Source organism: Hyaena hyaena, unplaced genomic scaffold (genome assembly GCF_003009895.1).
Source record: "Hyaena hyaena isolate Hyena2069 unplaced genomic scaffold, ASM300989v1 scaffold_110, whole genome shotgun sequence".
Lineage (NCBI taxonomy): Eukaryota > Metazoa > Chordata > Mammalia > Carnivora > Hyaenidae > Hyaena > Hyaena hyaena.
The window spans coordinates 512018-530250 of NW_024080742.1; the positions used below are offsets into that span (position 1 = coordinate 512018).

General features: G+C 49.9%; 1 long non-coding RNA gene across 1 annotated transcript; it reads right to left on the reverse strand.

Annotated features, from left to right (window-relative positions):
- Window positions 1–10456: 10456 nt before the first annotated feature.
- Window positions 10457–15668, reverse strand: LOC120234507. The gene is made up of 2 exons (XR_005529114.1): window positions 14163–15668; window positions 10457–11539 (listed from the first exon to the last, which is right to left on the reverse strand). It is a non-coding gene; the product is annotated as an uncharacterized LOC120234507 (long non-coding RNA).
- Between the last annotated feature and the right edge of the window lie 2565 nt (window positions 15669–18233).

Genomic DNA, 18233 nt, shown 5'->3' on the forward strand with positions numbered 1-18233 from the left:
CCCAAAAGTAACCATTTTAAAGCGCACGGTTTGGTGACGTTCATCGTGCCAAGCAACACGGCCGCTGCCGCTCCCGGAACCCTTGCGTCACCCCGATAAAGCACCCCGTACCCACGAAGAAGTCACCCCTCCCCCCCCCCCCACGGGGAGTCAGACCGTCTCTGTCCCTCGTGAGCGGTGTCTTTTCGCTTGGAACGTGTCCAAGGTCCCAGCGGGCGCGACCCGCGCCGGAACCGCGGCTCTTTGCGGCCGCGCGAGTCTGCGGAGCGGCAGGGCCACGGTCGGGCACCCTCGCTCTGCGCCTGCGCCCCGGCCGCTGCGACGCGCGCCCCTCGCTGTTCGCGGAGGCCCCGTGGGCGGCCCTGTCCCCGGGGAGGAGCCCGGGCCCTGCGCCACCTCCAGCCCGTCCGCCGGACGCGCCCAAGCCTCAGACTGCGAAACAGGGAAGTCGCCCCAAGGCCCGGGGGTCGCAGGCTGTCATCCGCGGTGCCCTCCGGGGCTCAGGACCTTGCCTGCCCCCCGGCCCCCCGGGTCCTGACCCTAGGAGGAGACCCTGCTCTCCGGGGGACAGCCACCGAGCCCCGGGACCGTGTGCGGGAGCTTGTGAGGCGGGTGGGGACGGCGGTCCGTTCGACCAGGAGCCCCGGGCTTCCCCGTTTCAAGTTATAGTTAAAGACACATTTCAAAAGAACGAGGGTGGAAAACTCAAAGATGTGCCGCTGTAACAAGGAGAGACCGGGGTCAGCACAGAGAACCTTGCGCTGCCGGGCGAGCCGGCGCTTCTGGAAGGCCACCCCCAGGTGCCCGCGGGGACCCTGAGCCGAGAAGCAAGCGGCGGGCTGTAGGGCCCCACGAGGCCTCCCCGTGCCCTGCGGCCTGCTTCCCACCGTCAGTCCTCAGCCGCCACGGGCGTGCTGGGGTGCTGGCCCTGGGCGCGGCCTCCGGGGTGCTGGGCCGGGGCGCGGCCTCCGGGGTGCTGGGCCGGGGCGCGGCCTCCGGGGTGCTGGCCCGGGGCGCCGCCTCTGGGGTGCTGGGCCGGGGCGCGGCCTCCGGGGTGCTGGCTCGGGGTGCTGGCCCGGGGCGCGTCCTCCGGGGTGCTGGCTTCCCCGGCGATGGCCCAGAAGGGATCTCGGTATGAGAATAACAAGACTTGCGGGAGCACAGCTATTTTTAAGACTGGTTGTTGTGAGTCTTCTTAAGAAGCTCGACCGATTTCTTTTAATAGCTTTCGGAAGGAATTAATACGCTCGTGCGGCAAAGGAGAGAAATTCCGCGGGGGGGGCCGCCCCGCACGAGTCGCGGAGGCGTGGAACCCCTCCCCCTCCCGGCCGCCGCGCGCACTGACGCGTCCCCCGAAGGCGGTCTCTATTTTACCGGATCGGGGACTGCGCCCGACTCCAGTTAGCAGGGACCGTCCCCCTACCCGCCGGCGCCTTCCCGCGTCGGCCCCGCACCGAACATTTCTTACTTACCATTCGCTTTTTAAAAATGGCTCCTTCTGTTTCAGTCTGTGACTCCCTCTCTGACCCTCCCCTGCTCACGCTGTCTCTCTCTCTCTCCTAGAAATAAAAAAATAAAAAACATTAAAAAAAAAAAAAAAAGGCTCCTTGAAGCCGGGATGAAAGCACCTCCGGTGGCTTTGGGCCGCGCTGAGCTCTAACGTCTGAGCTCCTTAGAGCAGGAACCGTCCGTGCCACACAGGTAGTAGGTCATCAGTGCCCTCTTGTTCCCAGCTATTTTGTGTGTGCGTGTGCACGTGTGTGTGCAGGGAGAGCACAGATGTATACGTGTGCACGGGCGTGTGCACAGATGTGTGCATGTGTGTGCATATTTATGTGTCTGCATATGCATACATGTGCGTGTGCCTGCGTGCATGTGTGTGCCTGGGTGTGCACGGATTGTGCATATGTGTGCACGTGCATGTGTGTGCATATGCATACATGTGCGTGTGTCTGCATTCATGTATGTGCCTGGGTGTGCACGGATTGTGCATGTGCATATGTGTGTGCGTGTGTGCATATGTGTGTGTGCGTGTGCATGTGTGTGTGTGCACATGTGGTCCCCCTCCCCACCCCAACCTAAACTATATAATACTACAGACTCTCTGAGACATTAAAATCGTAGTTTCTAATTTCCCCAAACTCTCCTGTTCCCCACACACAATATGCACCTAGCGCGGTGCTGGCCACAGGTGAAGAAATAAATTTTGATTATTAAGTACTTGGAAACAAATTTAACTTCAAGATTTGGGGGAAAAGGGTGATGGAGTTCAGGGACAAATCACAGAAGATTCTTTGTTTCCTGTGCTCAGTGAGGGACTGGAGAAATGCAGAAATAGGGAAAAATCAATTTAGTTTGACAGAATTGGCAATTTTAGAAAGAGCCACCTCTCAGCTATGGTTTCAAGAACTGTTATGACTTTCACCAAGTTCATACAGGCCATTTATCACACACATTTGGGTCATTTTAAAAGATCTAACTGCAGGGGCGCCTGGGTGGCTCAGTCGGTTAAGTGTCCAACTACAGCTCAGGTCAGATCTCACAGTTTGTGGCTTCTGGCTTCGAGCCCCTCCGTTGGGCTCTGTGCTGACAGTGCTGCTTAGGATTCTCTGTCTTTGCCCCTCCCCCACTGCGCTCATTCTCTCTCTCCCTCCCTTTCTCTCTTTCTCTCTCAAAATAAATAAATCAACTTTGAAAAGTTTTAAATAGGGGCCCCGTCTCTCTCTGCTGTTCCATACAGGCCCTAACAGGCACCAGAACCCTCCTGGAGTTGAGCCCTCTCTGCTCCTGTGAAGTTTCCACCAGCAAGCTTCTAGGGGCAGCTTCTTATCTTAAAATTTTTTTTTAAATGTTTATTTTTGAGAGAGAGAGAGAGACAGAGACAGAACACAAGCATGGGAGGGGCAGAGAGAGAGGGAGGCACAGAATCCAAAGTAGGCGCCAGGCTCTGAACTATCAGTACAGAGCCCGACACAGGGCTTGAACTCACGAACCTCGAGATCATGACATGAGCTGAAGTTGGATGCTTAACTGAGCCACCCAGGTGCCCTGGAAACTTTCCCTTTTTTTAATTTTTTTTTAAAGAAAAACATTAACAAGTGCTTCTGGAGGTCTGTCCTCGAATTTGCACCCTTTGTCATTGACAGCATGTGACTTTCAGAGGCCAGTTTGTCAGCACAGAGCCCGAAGTGGGGCTGGAACTCACGGACTGTGAGATCGTGACCTGAGCCGAAGTCGGGGCTTAATGGACAGACACCCCAGGGGCATCTCGTTATCTTGATGGGGAAAGATTTGTGTGTGAAAATGCATCAGGAAGAAGCAGGGGCCTTGAGAAAACCCAAAGTGTTCACAGTCAGGGGCCTATTTTGATTCTTATCTGTGCAACCTGATCTTACTGGCAGATTTATGGCACTCATTCGATCAGTACTGAGCACACCGTGAATGGGGGCATCCACCCCCTCACAAGACCAGAACACCCCCCCCCCCGCAAAAGTCTCCCAAAACTGGGGTCAAAGTTCAGCCGGGTTTTAGAATCCACAAGTTTACTATTTGGGCACAATTTTGCAGGTAGAAAGTTTTGGTCAGATTTGGAAGGCTTTTTGGTTTTGGATTTCGAGGCCTGGTTTTCCTGTTGTTTTGATCATTCCCTAAAAGCAGCCTGACCTTTGTGGGGGCAGCAAACTAGTTCTGGTTTTTTTTGAGAGCCTGTTCTTGGCCCGGAAAATGCATTAGTGACGGGAATATCCATTATTCATTACGATTCTATGTGTACAAGATGCTTGTGCTGCACATAATTAAAGTAGGAAAAACAATAAGGCTCTTATTTCAGACCAAAAAATGTAACCTAGTGCAAGGCTTCAGTGTGTCCCCCCAGATGAGATTACAGTGAGCCAGTTTAAATTGTTATTGGCACATATAATCACGGAGTGATTTTTTTCCTTCTCTTTGGGAGAAACAAACAACTTAGCAGCCTTGTAATGAAAACACCCTGTCCACCTCCCATGGTTGAGATGTGGGCTCTGTGACCAGGTGTTGTTTTGTTTTGTTTTGTATTGTATTGTATTGTATTGTATTTTTTATCTTATCTTATTTTATTTTAATTATTTTATTTTATTTTAATGTTTGTTTATTTTTGAGAGAGAGACAGACAGAGCCAAGCAGGGGAGGGGTAGAGAGAGAGGGAGACACAGAATCTGAAGCCGGCTCTGGGCTCTGAACTGTCAGCACAGAGCCCAACAAGGGGCTCAAACTCAGAAACCGCAAGATCATGACCTGAGCTGGGGTCACACACCAAAGGAGCCACCCAGGCGTCCCTGTGACTAGGTTTTTTTGAAAGCTGCTTTAGAATTTGTGGTGATTAATTTTATGTGTCTACTTGGCTAGGTTATGGTGCCCAGTTATTTGGTCCAATACCGGTCTAGATGTTACTGTAAAAGTTTATTTCAGATGTGATTAACATCTAAGTCGGGTGACTTTGAGCCAAGAAGATCACCCTTTCCGGTGTGGGTGGGCCTAATCTAATTGGCTGAAGGCAAAAATAGCAGTTTCCTAAAGAAGGAATTCTTAAGACTGCAACCCAGAAGCCCTATCTGGGCCCCGCCTGCCAGCCTGTAGAATTCAAACTCGGGTCGGCAGAAGCCACGGGTACCCTGTGTGCCAGGCTGCAGGTTTCAGAGAGTCCAGCCCCCACCATCTCCTGAGCCAATTCCTGAAATCTCTCAATCTTTGTTTCTCCATCTTCTGGATGGTGCTTTCTCCAGAGCACCCTGACCGGTACAACTATCACGTGGTCAGAGGCTCCTAAATAAGGCACAGAGACAGGCAAAGAATCCTTCTCCTTCCCAAGTAAGTTCAATTTAGTTAAAATAAAATCTATCTTTTAAAAATTTTTTAAATGTTTATTCATTTTCGAGAAAGAGAGAGAGAGAGAGGCAAGTGGGGGAGGGGCAGAGAGGGGGAGACACAGAATCTGAAACAGGCTCCAGGCTCTGAGCTGTCAGCACAGAGCCCGACGTGGGGCTCGAACTCACCAACTGTAAGATCATGACCTGAGCCGAAGTCGGGTGTTCAACCGACTGAGCCCCCCCAGGTGCCCCAGTAGGAATTTCTACATCTGCTGATATGAAAAGAAATGAGATGATACTTTATACAGTTTGTACAGTTCACAAACCCCCCGCCCCCCATGTCCCCGATTACATTTTGACCCTTATGAGAACCTCCAGGGGCTGGAAGATCAGGCAGGCGTTTCTCTCACCTTTGAAAAGCAGGAAGTCAATTCAGAGAATTCACCAGATGTGGGCTGGGGGACAGCCCTTCTCTGCAGGGCCGCGGGGCCGCCCGCATTTCCTGATCCCCAGCCCAAGCCTGTTTCTCACACATTCTAGGTACGTCACCCACAAGGTGACTCGATGGCTTTCCTCGCTCAGGTCGAAGTCAGGCCGCCTCATGCGGAGGGAGGAGAAAGTTCACCCCATTCTCACAGGGGGAGGGGCACTGACCACGTGACAAGGAGACTGTGACTTTGAACAAGACTGTACACATCTCTGTGCAATGACGAAGGTCGTGTCTGGGGAGCCCCAATGGCACCGACGCGGCCCCCACCTCTGTGATCGCAGCCCGCGTGCCTTCTCGCCCCTGCAAGTGTCCCTCTGCGCTGAGTCGTGGCTGAGCCCCGGGCTGGCAGCTCCCGTGGCCGGGCCAGTGCGGTGGGTCAGGCCGTTCCTCAGGCTGCTGAGAACCCTCATGGAAAGAGGGTGGTCCCCGGGGAGGGGACCGAGTAATAGAATGCGGTTCCAGTAAGAACCGTGACCCAAGTTCATTAGCTTCATCTTCCAGATGCAAATAAAATGCGAGAAGAGCAATATACACCCAAAGAATGGGAGAGAACGGGGGAGGGAACTAGAGCTTCTAGAGACACAGGGCACGGCCCTGGGAGGGGGAGGCGAGGGTTCGCCACCCAGTCCTCCCGGAGGAGCTCCTGGGACCTTCAACCAAGACGCTCTGGTTCCTGTGTCGCTGCTTTTCTTAAAGGACAGACTCATCATTAGCAGGCAAACAGGTAAAGACATTTGATAGCCTCAGAAGGTACAGTCTACGCAGACAGGCAAATCCAGAGACTAGCATCCAATAAACAGAACAGGAAGGAGGAAGGAAGGATGGAGGGAGGCGGGAAGAGGGAGGAAGGAAGGAGGGAGGAAGGAAGGAGGGAGGAAGGAAGGAGGGAGGAAGGAAGGAGGGAGGAAGGAAGGGAAGAAGGAAAGAGGCATAAACAAACACAATTCTTGACAAAACTGTGCTTGTCTTTTCCTGTGAAATGAAGCCCCCCTCCACCCTGGGAGTTTTACCTTCTAGTTTTCCAGGGACCCACATGCCCAACCTGCACAAATACAAAACTAAACGCTAAGTGTACCTGCAAGGACATTCTCTAGTTTTGGCCTCACAGGGTACCCCATCCTCTCTCTGAATTTTGCCCATTAGCTTCAGAAAGTGTCTGCGTTTTCCGCCTTCTTCCCTTTTCCCTGGTCATAGTTGGGCCAGACTGGAGATAGACGCTGACACAGGCAAGCCCGACGCCACCTCCCAGGACACAGGCAAAGGCCCTTCCAGGGGCTTGGAGACATCTAGGCTCCAGTCACTGAGATGATTTCAGGCCCAGGGAGTTGGACCTGAAATCTGCCGAGCCACCATTTTTGAAACTCAGCAAATCAGAGATACTTTGGACAGCCTCCTTACTCTGGGGATAACTCGAGGTCACATGCAATGGCCAGAAAGCATCCAAGGACCACGGGTGGCACTTTAGATGTCTTACAGTAAGCTCAATTGCCCACAGGGTGAAGTCTAGAATTGCCAGCCGCCCCCGCCCATGAGCACACTGGCTTCCTGGAGATGATCTTCACTATCGCCAGTACCCCCAGGCCTTACCAACCATCCATGAGAATCCACCAGAAGCTGGAATCTGCAGTTCACCGATAGATATTTAGATACATCAATCCAATGTTAATATCGATCAAATACCCACTATGTGCCATGTATGATGACTCTCATGTGCTATCTTATTTCCCATCCCTGATAGTGTCTCACAACATCTCATCAGGCAGACGTCCTTGTTTCTACTGAGTAGTGGAGAAGCGGAGATTCATGAGGAGTTAAGCCGTTAGCTTTTCACTCCCAGTAGGAGACACGGAGAGGCAGGATTCAAACCTACGCTCATTCACTTGTTCCTCCCCAATAGTTACTGAGAACCTGCGATGATTATGAATGTAGTTTTATTTCCTTCCCCCAAACATTCCTACTTGTACTCCCTTCTTTGAAACATGAGAAGATTGAAGGCCACGAAGTAACTATCCCAATCAACTGAGTCACTTTCTAGCAGAACAAGTAATAGGACACAGATAACTCACTCCAGTTCATTTCTCACTGTTTTGTTAATGAATGCATCCATATTCTCTTGTTCACTGTGAATATATATAGTGAAAAAATTAGATATGAGTCTCATGAGTTGTTTTCAACCTTGATTCGACAACCTTAACAAATTCCTTCTATCTTAAAAAAGAATCTAAGAACCTCTCCAAATATTATTAAAGACCTGGGTGTGTTCACCCACACAGAATATTAACAGTAACATTCTGGTTATCAGAGTGAGTAAAGCTAGACTGTGCCGCTTCCATAAGTCTGTCTTTACGTTCATAGTAATATACATCACAGCAGCTATATGGAATATAACATAACTGCATGAATAATTTCTGTCCTTGGGGGGCTTGGTTGAGTTTTGTGGTTTTCTTCATATAGACCTTGTACATATTTCATTAGACTTATACATAATTATTTCATTTTGGACGGATGCTAATGTAAATGAGAATATCTTTTAGTTACAAATTCCATTTGTTTTCACATTTTTTCCTCGAGTTTAGCAGGAAAGATTTAAGCGTCTCACAATAGCGTAGTATTAGCTGTAGGGTTTTTGTAGATTTCCCTGGTCAATTTGAGGAAGTTCTCCTGGATTCTTAGTTTGTTGAGAGTTTTTATCATGAACGAGGTTTAGATTCTGTCAAATGCTTTCCTTGCATCTATTGATATGATCATGTGATTTTTCTTCTTTAGCCTGTTGATGCGGTGGATTGCATTAACTGACGTTCATGTTGATACTGCATACTTAGGATAAACCCCACTTGGTTGTGGTGTGTAACGGTACGCATTGTTGGATTTCACTTACTAACATTCTTTCTAGGATTTTTGCGCCCATGCTTATGAGAAAAATTGGTGTTTGTGTCTCTTGAAATGTCCTTGACTGATTTTAATGTTCATCTCTTTATTTTTAAATGACTTGGCTGCCTGAAAACACAGTCCATCTTAAAAACTCTATCATTTCTATGTTTTGTTTTTTGAAAGAGCGCACAAAATATGCAAGCTATTTTAAGCAACAAAATGACATTTAAAAATCCCTTATAGTTTACCTTCCAGTACAAGTTACCTTAAATACTTCTTCACCTTAACTGTAAAATCAATTGAAGCCAAATGTGAATGACAGTGCCTTATCGACAACATTATCTTCTGTCCGAAAAGTATTTCCTAGTTTTGCACATCTATCGCCTCATTTTATGTTCACAGGTGGGCTGGTATTACTATGACATCCCCTTGCAGATCAGGAAACAGTGGCTCTGTGACGATGCCTGGCTAGTGGTGAAATGAAGTTGAGTGTTCCAGCCCTTAGCCTAGGTCTTTCCGCCAGAAACACAAACTTTCCTCTATGGTCCTTTTTCTTGCCACGCCCCACCCTAGTTTTCCCACCTTATTCATTGCAGGCCTCCAACTAGAAGTCAGGCCTCATCCAGACCACAGAGCAAGAGACGTAGCTTCAACCTCCTTTCACTCCCTCCCTCCCACCTACCAAGCCACCCCCAATCCTCTAGTTGTGCAACTATTATTCCCGACACTAGCTGCGGGGAGAGAGGTGGGGGAGCTGGCCAGAGGCACTACGCATGTGTGTTCTATCCATCGCATTCCAGCACAGTGGCCTCAGGCCTTCTGTGTGATCAGAGACGACCACACCCCCTGCTCTTACCCATCCTGTAAGACCTAGAATTAGGGTGGGAGTCTGGGCATCTGGGAAACTGGGAGGGCCCCACTCTGCCCCCAGAGACACGGTACCCATCCAAACCACTGTCCTCGCCACGGGGACCAAACACAGCGCCCCTTCATCTCCCAGTGGTGGGATTCGCTTCCCTGCGAGCTCATAGTTACTCAGATGAGCCAGTTCCCTGCACCTCCCCTCCCCGCCCTGGGAATCGCCTCCTGACAGCATGGAACCTCCCCCCGCAGCCCCGTCTGTCCCACTGCGTGCAAATGCATAAGCTGTTATTCAGAGAAACGTGGGTCCCAAACGTGAACCGCCCCTCGAGTGCCATCTGGTCACCGTGGTGTCCTCCACTTTGGGACATTCCCCCTCACAAACTACCTCAATGCCTTCCATTTTCACATGTTCAGAAACCCGTTGACAGTTATTTTATTTAATTTTTAAAAACTTTTAATGTTTATTTTTGAGAGAGACACACAGAGTGTGAGTGGGGGAGGGGCAGAGAGAGGGGGTGACACAGATTCCGAAACAGGCTCCAGGCCCTGAGCTGTCAGCACAGAGCCCGATGTTGGGTTCCAACCCACGAACCGTGAGACCATAACCCGAGCCGAAGTCTGACACTTAACCAACTGAGCCACCCAGGCGCCCCCAGAGTTGGCAGTGATTTTAAATGTATGCATTTATTTGTAACAAGATACAGTTTTATATTGGTATTGACCCCATTTCTTTAGTGGAATAACTGAGGGAATGTCAAAATCTACACTGGGATTAAAATTCCAAAACTTTAGATGTACCTTCCTGCACCTAGATTTCCTTCCAGAAAGAGCTGGTTGGAAGGCAGCCATCTGGGATCTTCACCTGAAGGAATCTATCGATATGTCATGCTTCGTGTTGTGAAACGTTAGCCGATTTAGATACCAGCTGTTATGACAGGACCATACAAGTAAAACCTCCATGGTGTGTCCTGTATCCTTAGCCAGATCCCACATCCCTTGCTGTCCTTGGAGAAGACTGAGTTTAACCCAGGAGATGGCAGAAGAGACCAAATGTCCATGTCGTCTGAGGCCATTGGTGCTCAGGTGAAGCCTCCCTTAAAAAACGATGAAAATTTCATAGTAAATAGTGAAAAAAATAGTTCTATTGGTGTTTTATCTTAAAAACAAATGAAACCAAGTTATAGAAATAAATTTATTTTAATTAAAAATGTTAATGTTTATTTATTTTTGAAAGAGAGAGAGACTGTGAGCAGGGGAGGGGCAGAGAGAGAAGGAGACACAGAATCGGAAGCAGCTCCAGGGTATGAGCTGTCAGCACAGAGCCTGACGTGGGGCTTGAACTCACGAACTGTGAGATTACGACCTGAGCCGAAGTCGGAGGCTTCACTAACTGAGCCACTCAGGTGCCCCAGATTTATTATAATTTATTTTACACGGAATATAAGCTACACTCACAATTATGTGATGACCCCGAGACACCACACAAATCCCTCCAGTGTTCCTGCTTTCCTGGCACAATTTTCCCAACACGATATATCAGGACCAGGTGTCTTTCCATCTTCCACACTATCCTGCAAAATACCATTTTCGCAAAACTGGCGGAGGGCTGCCTCATACTTCCTTAATCACTGGGGCTGCAACTGTGTGTCTTGTGCTACTGTCCCATGTTCCTCAGCGGGGACGTTTCCGTGATTGCTCGCTGTGGTTAGAGACGTGTCCGTGGCCATGGGAGCGTCTGGGATGGTTCTCTGACATCGAGACCCCAAACTGTCCGTGAGGTTCACAGTCTTATTTGACCCTGACCTATGCAGGCCTCACGCGGGCAGATGAGGCCACCTCGTGTCCCCTGGACAGCCGCGCCCAGGGTACAGACCCTGCCTCCCGCCTTCGTCAGCTGTTGCGGGTTTGGTGGCAAAGCCCCCACAGGGGAGCCAGCAATAACCCCGACAGTTATCCTAGATTGAGCTGTGGCCCTCGGAAGCTGGCGAAGCCCCTGCACCTGTGCATGGACCGTACCTGGGAAGAGTCTGCCGATGGTCGAGTTGGATGGACCCCGAACCCAGTGAGACCGCGTCCTTACAACAAGGGCAAATCTGGGCATTCGGACCGACAGATGAGCACACAGGGAGAAGACCATGTGCACATGGGGACAGAGATGGGAGCAGCGTGTCCACAGGCCAAAGAGCACCAGGACAGGAAGCCACTCCGAGGTGGAGACGGGCCTCAGACCGAGCCAGTCCTGCAGACGCCTCGACCTCAGACTTGCGGCTGCAGAGCTGGGAGACAGCGGATCCTGCGGTTCGAGCGGCTCCGTGCGGGGAGCTTGGTCACAGCCGCCCCAGGAAGCCCCTAGGGAAGTGGAGGCCAGCGTCTGGGCTCCCCAGTCACCGGGCATCGCGGGGCCTCTGCAGGAGGGGCTCTGTCTCGCCACCTCCGGTTCCCGGTCCGCAGGACCACGCTCAACAATGCGCTGCAGACGAGACAAAGACTAAGTCACACAGGCAAGGAGAGGGCGGTCCGTTCAGAGAATGGAGAGATGAGGGCCCCCCAGGAACCCAAAGCCAACAGGAAAGCCAGAGGAAGGCAGAGAAGGCTCCTAGGTGGGGGTCCCCAGGGCCACAGGGAATGGGACACACGTCCCTGTCAGCTGGGGCACGTCTGTTAGAGACGGACACCCGCCTGCTGTGAATCTGCCTCTGTTCAGGTTCTCCCTCTGAAGAGAGTTGGGCGGTGGACTTCGGCGCGCCACACCCGTTAGAACCCAGCTATTTATAGGCGGGCCTTCACTTGAACGTCCTCAGACCAGTGGCCGTATCAGCTACCCCTGACCCCCTCTCCCTGCCGAGGAAAACATCTTCCTGCCTTCTTTGCTGGTATTCAGAAACCATCGACGTCACATACCAACCTCCCCGTCCCCCCCAAGAGGCAGGGAGCCAAGGGGCATGAGGTCACACGGCGTGGTGCTTGTTCACAGATCCGTATGCACCTGGAGGGGACCACACATGCTTCTTCTTGGCATTTTCACACTGACGTGCGTTCTTCAACACACACAGAGCAAGGAGCCCAGCCAGTCCTTCTGGACGGCCTCCACCTGCCTGCTCACACACGTCTGGGGCAAGGACCAGTATATTTGAGTGATTTCTTGTAGCTTTTTGTCTTACCCCACAAAGCTTCATTTATACAAACATCAACATGACATTTCAACAGTCTATGTCTCACTCTTATTCCCAGTTAGAATCTGTGAATTATTCCCTGTGAATTCTGCACTGTTCAACTCTGAACGCACGTTTGTCGCTCGTGCGGTGAACACAGGGCCCTTGCTGGGCCCGGGCAGTTTTTCAGGGCTCTGGAATGAATCCTTATATAGGATCCATTTTAAACCCTACGGCCGGTTGCTGAGTGCCAGCCAACATCTGGAACGGCGGAAGACGATCGGATAACATTGCGAAATATAAAACATGAAACTTATTAACTTTTTCCTGTGTTAAAAATATTTTTAAATAATGGGAGCAATCTGATAGCACGTTGAAAAAAAAAACGTTCCCACTCAGAAAACTAGAAAGAAAAAGAATCCAGTCATTTTCGGGTTTATTTCGTTTCTTTTTGCTTGAGTTGCACTTTTTCCAATTTTAGAACATCATTACCTTTGCAGAAATGGATTTTGCTTTAAAAGCATTCTCACACATTTGCCTCTTTGTAGGTACTAATGTCACACAGAGCCGCAGAAAAACAACAAGCCATAAATCAATGTATTAATGAGCAGAATAACTCAACGGGGAGAGGGCTCATTGTCATCCTCATCCTCCTCAGGTTCAGCTGTACGATGGGTGAGATTTTACAGTCTTCTGACAGCTCTACCGTGTGAGCCCCTCATACACAGGCAGAGCAGCTCGCCAGGAAATTGCTCCAGAGGCGGAGGAGCAGAAGGAAATTTAACCAGGCCTGTGACATCCCCCAAAGGTGGTATTTCACCATCCGTGGCGCTGCTAAAAAGTGGGCGGTGAAATGCAAATGACCCGCGCAGATGCGCCTCGGGATTGGCCGCCCGCTTCCCCGCCCACCATCTGAAACCCGAGTCCCGGCCATAAATATCCCCAAGTCAAACTCAAAGTGTAAAGCATCTCAGAAATGTTGCCTGCACACAATTTTACCCCAAGAAAGGGAATCTCCGGAAAGACAAAGGGACAATTTTGAGCAGACACAAATAGACTACAAACACGCTTTAATTAAATGATAAAAGATTAAATAAATCTGTAGCACAGAAACACTGAAAGTCTGTCTTCAGCAAACGCAATGAATCAGCAAATTGTTTTTTTTTACCCTAGCCTTCAGGTTTAGTGAAATTGAGCTATCATTCCAGATAACATTTTTTTGGCTTCCTAATGTTGCAAAAGCTTTAGAAAATTTAGAAGGCATTATTCCAGCCCTTGGAAGGCTATGCCTCCCTGGCATCTAACAGCTAGAAGGACCAAAATGAGAAGCCCATGCAAATATGTCGTTCTAAGTAGCAGAAAGTATCAAGATCACAGACCCCGGACTGGCTGGCCACCAGACACCCTGCAGATCCTGTTAGGAAGTTGCTGGTAAATAATCTCACCAACTCTCCACAGGAACCTTGCCAGATAGGTATGCTGGTGCCGGTTTCATGGATGCAGAAATGGAGGCTTAGAGAAGCTAAGTAAGTTCCCCAAAATAAAAGAGAAAGGAAAAGGCATAGCTAAAATTCTAACCCAACTGTCTTTAAATTCAACTGTAACAGTCTTCTCTAAAATGGTAAGTAATGACAAATTGCTTTTCCATTATTCAAAAAATAAAGTGCCACGATTATTTCTACCTTTAACAGAGAATTAAGCACAATAGGCACATTTTACCTTCCCCCATCCGAAATGGCAAGTGACTTGGCTGGAATGGCCCACAGGTGGGTCCTGCCTGTCACATTACTGTGTTCACCCACATGGTGTATAAGCATCGTGCTTTACGTTTCAGCACTGGGTGTTATAAGAGTCCTTTCAAGGTTTAGATGGCAAGTATGAGTCATTTTTTTTCATTTTGCAAATGAAGAAACCTAGGTTCAGACAAGTTAAATGACTCACCTGAGATCAGTCAGTAGGAACCTGAACTCCGATCACCAAACTCGAAATTCCACAATCTTGAAAGAAAATTAAAATCCAGGAAGCAACTCCTCAGTTATGTCCATCCTCAAAGGTTTCTCACAAATTCCTATTTTCTAAGGGTGTTTGGAAAGTATTCTGGGGAAAATATTCATGTGGTACTCTGGCTCCACAGAATAATTATTCTTACATAGTTATTCATCGTTTAAAAGGGCAGCATTCATCTTAGCAATGGACTTGGGGCCATGGACGCCTGACCATGAAGCCACAGTCTGAGGACCCTGAATCTGTCACCTGAGCGGGCTTCTCAGCTACACACGAGGAGAATTCTCCTTTCCTGCAAAATAAAGGGGGTTCAGCTACATTACTGACACCAGCTGATGCACTTTAAGAAGCGTGTCTGCCCGTGCACAAGTGTGTCTTCCCTGCACAAGCATGCCTACCCATGCACAAATTTGTCTGCTTGTGCACAAGCGTGTCCATCCATGCACAAGCTTGTCTGATGTGCACGAGTGTGTCTGCCCGTGCGCAAGTGCAAAGCAAGACATTATTGCTTCTGGTTACACTTACCAAGCGCAAGCACCTTCCTGGCTCTGGCGCACACCCGTCCTGCTTCAGGTGACCGCCCCCCTCTCCGCCTGGGACAGGATCTGAACCAGGTGCTTCACCGAGCTTGGTTCAGGGGACAGGAGGCTTTTCCAGCTGGAGGGCGGGGGCTGGTGTCGATGGGAGAAGGGCGGCTCGGAGCGGCCGTGGGTGAGGGGAATGGCTCCTCAGTCTGCTCTGACGGCATGACAAACACCGTGCGGCGCGTCACCTGCACAGCCGTCACTTACCTCTCACGGTGCTGGAGGCTGAAGTCCAAGACCGAGGTGCCAGCAGAGTGGTTTCTGGTGAAGCGTCTCCCCAGTACTTGAAGACACCCCACCTTGCCGCGCCCTCCAGTGGCCTATCTTTGCTGCGGGCAGCGGGGAGGGAAAGCCCAGCCCAGGCGTCCCCGCCCTGCTAGGGACATGGGTCTGGCCTGGTCACAGCCCGACTCCATAACCTCACTGTAGCCTTAATCACTAATCACGTCCCACCCCCAAGCCCACTCACGCTGCAGGTCAGGGCTTAGCTCGCGACGCTCGAGGACGCGGGCATTCGGTCCCCGGCGAGGGCGTCGAGAGCAGCTCAGGCTCTTAGCCAGCTGGCGGGAAGCAGGCCGCGGATGTCGGACAGGCTCTGGCGCCCGGAGGAACACTCGAGGGGCAGGGAGCACCACACCCAGGCGTCTCCCAGGAAGACCCCTCCCCGGGGGGGAGATGGCCGACACACAGGCTGTCGCCACAGGCTGCTGGGTGCAGGCTCCACGTTCCGGGGCTTACCCTTCCGGAACCCAATGTCTGGGCCCAGCAGGCTGCCCGAGCCACCAGGCCTGAGCCCCCCGGCATTGGCCCGGACCGCACCCGCTCAGCGCACACTTCCGGACAGGCCCCGGAAAACGGAAGTGAGCGGAACCCACAGGCTTCCGGTCACGTGTTCCATCCCCCGCGGGGTCGTGCTGGTCTGTAAGGGACGCCCCTTCTCCGTGACGCTCACACGTGCCGTCCGCTGTACGTCCTTCCCGGAAGGTGCCCGGGAAGGTGGGGGAGCGGCTTTCCGTGGCCCGGAGGGACTTTCCAGGAGCGCCAGAATGGAGCCAGCCCGCCCCGGCCGGCCGCCGCGGGCCCTCGCTCCGCACTCGCTCCGGAGCCCTGAGATGCCCCTTCAGCTCACTGTCCCCGGCGGGGAGCAGGACAGCAACACGCACCGAAGGACAGTGCGGAGCCACGAACACACCGTCTGTCGGGCGCAAACAAGATGTGACTCTGTTGACGTGGCTTTTCCATCCTGCGCAGGCGTCGGTTCTGACCGCGCACCCGGCACCCAGCGCCTCCTGCCTCCGTTCTGCCCCCGGGTGCTGCTGTGGCCGCTAGGACGGCGGGTGGGGACGGCGGGTGGGGACGGCCGGGAGCACACACCCGGGGGACACAACACACACACACACACACACACAGGAATCTTTTAAAATACCAGATTTTCATTTAACTGGGAGCTACCTTCAGAGTTTATTTTTCTACATTTTATAAAGTTGTAATTGAGAACTGTAGTAGAGAATTCAAAAACCACAAACAAAAGCACGAGGACATAATAAATATGCTAAATAGCTGGATATAAAGAGCTGAAGAAGGAATTAAAGAGTTAAAATAGAATATTGAGGCATTTTCCCAGAAGGTTACAGGAGAGGATGGAGAGAGAAAATATCAAAGAGAAGCATAAGGAAACGATGACAGAAACACCCAATGTCTGGACGATGGGAATCCCAGGAGGCGTGATCGATAAATCCAGAGCAGAGCAAATATTTGAAAAAACAAACGCAGATATATTTCCCAGAAAGAAAGAAAGAAAAAACTCGGAATTTTTTAAAAAGTAGGGGAGGAGAAGAAAAGCCCCACATGAAGACATATAGTAGTGAAATCCAAGACCATCAAATACAAAAAGAATATTCTAGAAGCTTCCATAAGTAATGAGCAGTTTATTTATGATGAACAAGACCCAGATTGTCATTAGACTTCTCAACAGCAGCACTCAGTGCAAGAGAACAGTGGAGCAATATTGTTAAATAATTAAAGGAAAATAGATTTGAACCTAGAATATTCTTTCTAGAAAAGCTGCCATTCAAATCTGAAGGCATAACAGAAGAAATCTCCCAAATAGGGCTCAGATGGTTTGCCACACAAAACCCACTTCTTGTGAGAAAACCCTTGGGGGAAAGTCTAAAAATAAGAGAACTAAATCCCTAAGAGATGGCTCTAAAAGACAGGAATTCAAAGGAGCCAAATATTTCGGTGACATTTATTCTTTGAGAGAATCCAGACTATACCCCGTGGGCGGATTCGACATCAAAGCCGGGAGCGCAACACTATGGGGCACGGAAGTGTGGCTACTTCCTCCTTTAACCAGGAGAAAAGCATAGACGTGGATAACCTTAAGAAATCAGTAAGGATAGACACACACAAGAACTTGTTTCAAGGTGAGAGGACAGCTATAAAAGCAGAAATGCCCCCACGTTCCAACCACCAAAAGACAACTGGACCCGTGCAATGAAAACCAGAAGCAAAACTAAAAGGAGGAAATAAGAGGTTCGGCAAATTAGAAATATAATATCAGAAGTGAGGTTTTTTTTTCACCTAATTAGTTTGAGAGAGAGAGCGAGCAGAGGGAGGGGCAGAGAGAGAATGAAACAGAGAATCTCAAGCAGGCTCCATGCTGTCAGTGCAGAGCCCAACACGGCTTGAACCCACAATGAGATCATGACCTGAGCTGAAATCAAGAGTCAGAGGCTTAACTTTGACTGAGCCACCCAGATGCCCCAGAAGTGAGTTTTTTCTATAAATAATTATGACAAATACAAATAGGTTAAATCTACTAATGAAAAGACAGATCTGGGGTCAAAAACAAGAGTGTAAAAGAAAAACACTGAGAACATAAAAGACAAATGAAAATAGAAGAGCTAGAATCTTAGACTAAGCAAATACGAACCTAACGAAAATTGTGTAGTAATCTGAATTTCTGACAAAATAGAACACAAAGCCAAACTACCATTAGAGCCAAAGGGTGACATCACACGCTGGTAGAAGACCAGAGAGAACCGGGAGCTAAATCCACAGTAAGTGTAAAAACAGCCGTGAGGGACAGGACCTCAGGGGGCAGTGATCAGTCAACAATCGTCAGTGAGACTGTAGAATTTCTTTTTCAAAAATGGACAGAGCAAAAAGATAAAATCTAAGCCTAGCTGTCAAAGATTCAAACAATGTCCTTAATCTGCTTGAGCTATCAGATAAAAAAAAAAAGAAGAAGAACCGTATTCCAAAGGAGGCACACAATACACATGTGCACATTTACAAAAATAGGTCGTGCGTTAGGCCAAAAATGGATTGATGTCATTCAGATTACGTTCCACAACACTGGGATAAAAAACACAGATTACTAACACAGCGATGGTTTTTTAAAAGTCCATATGTTGGAAAC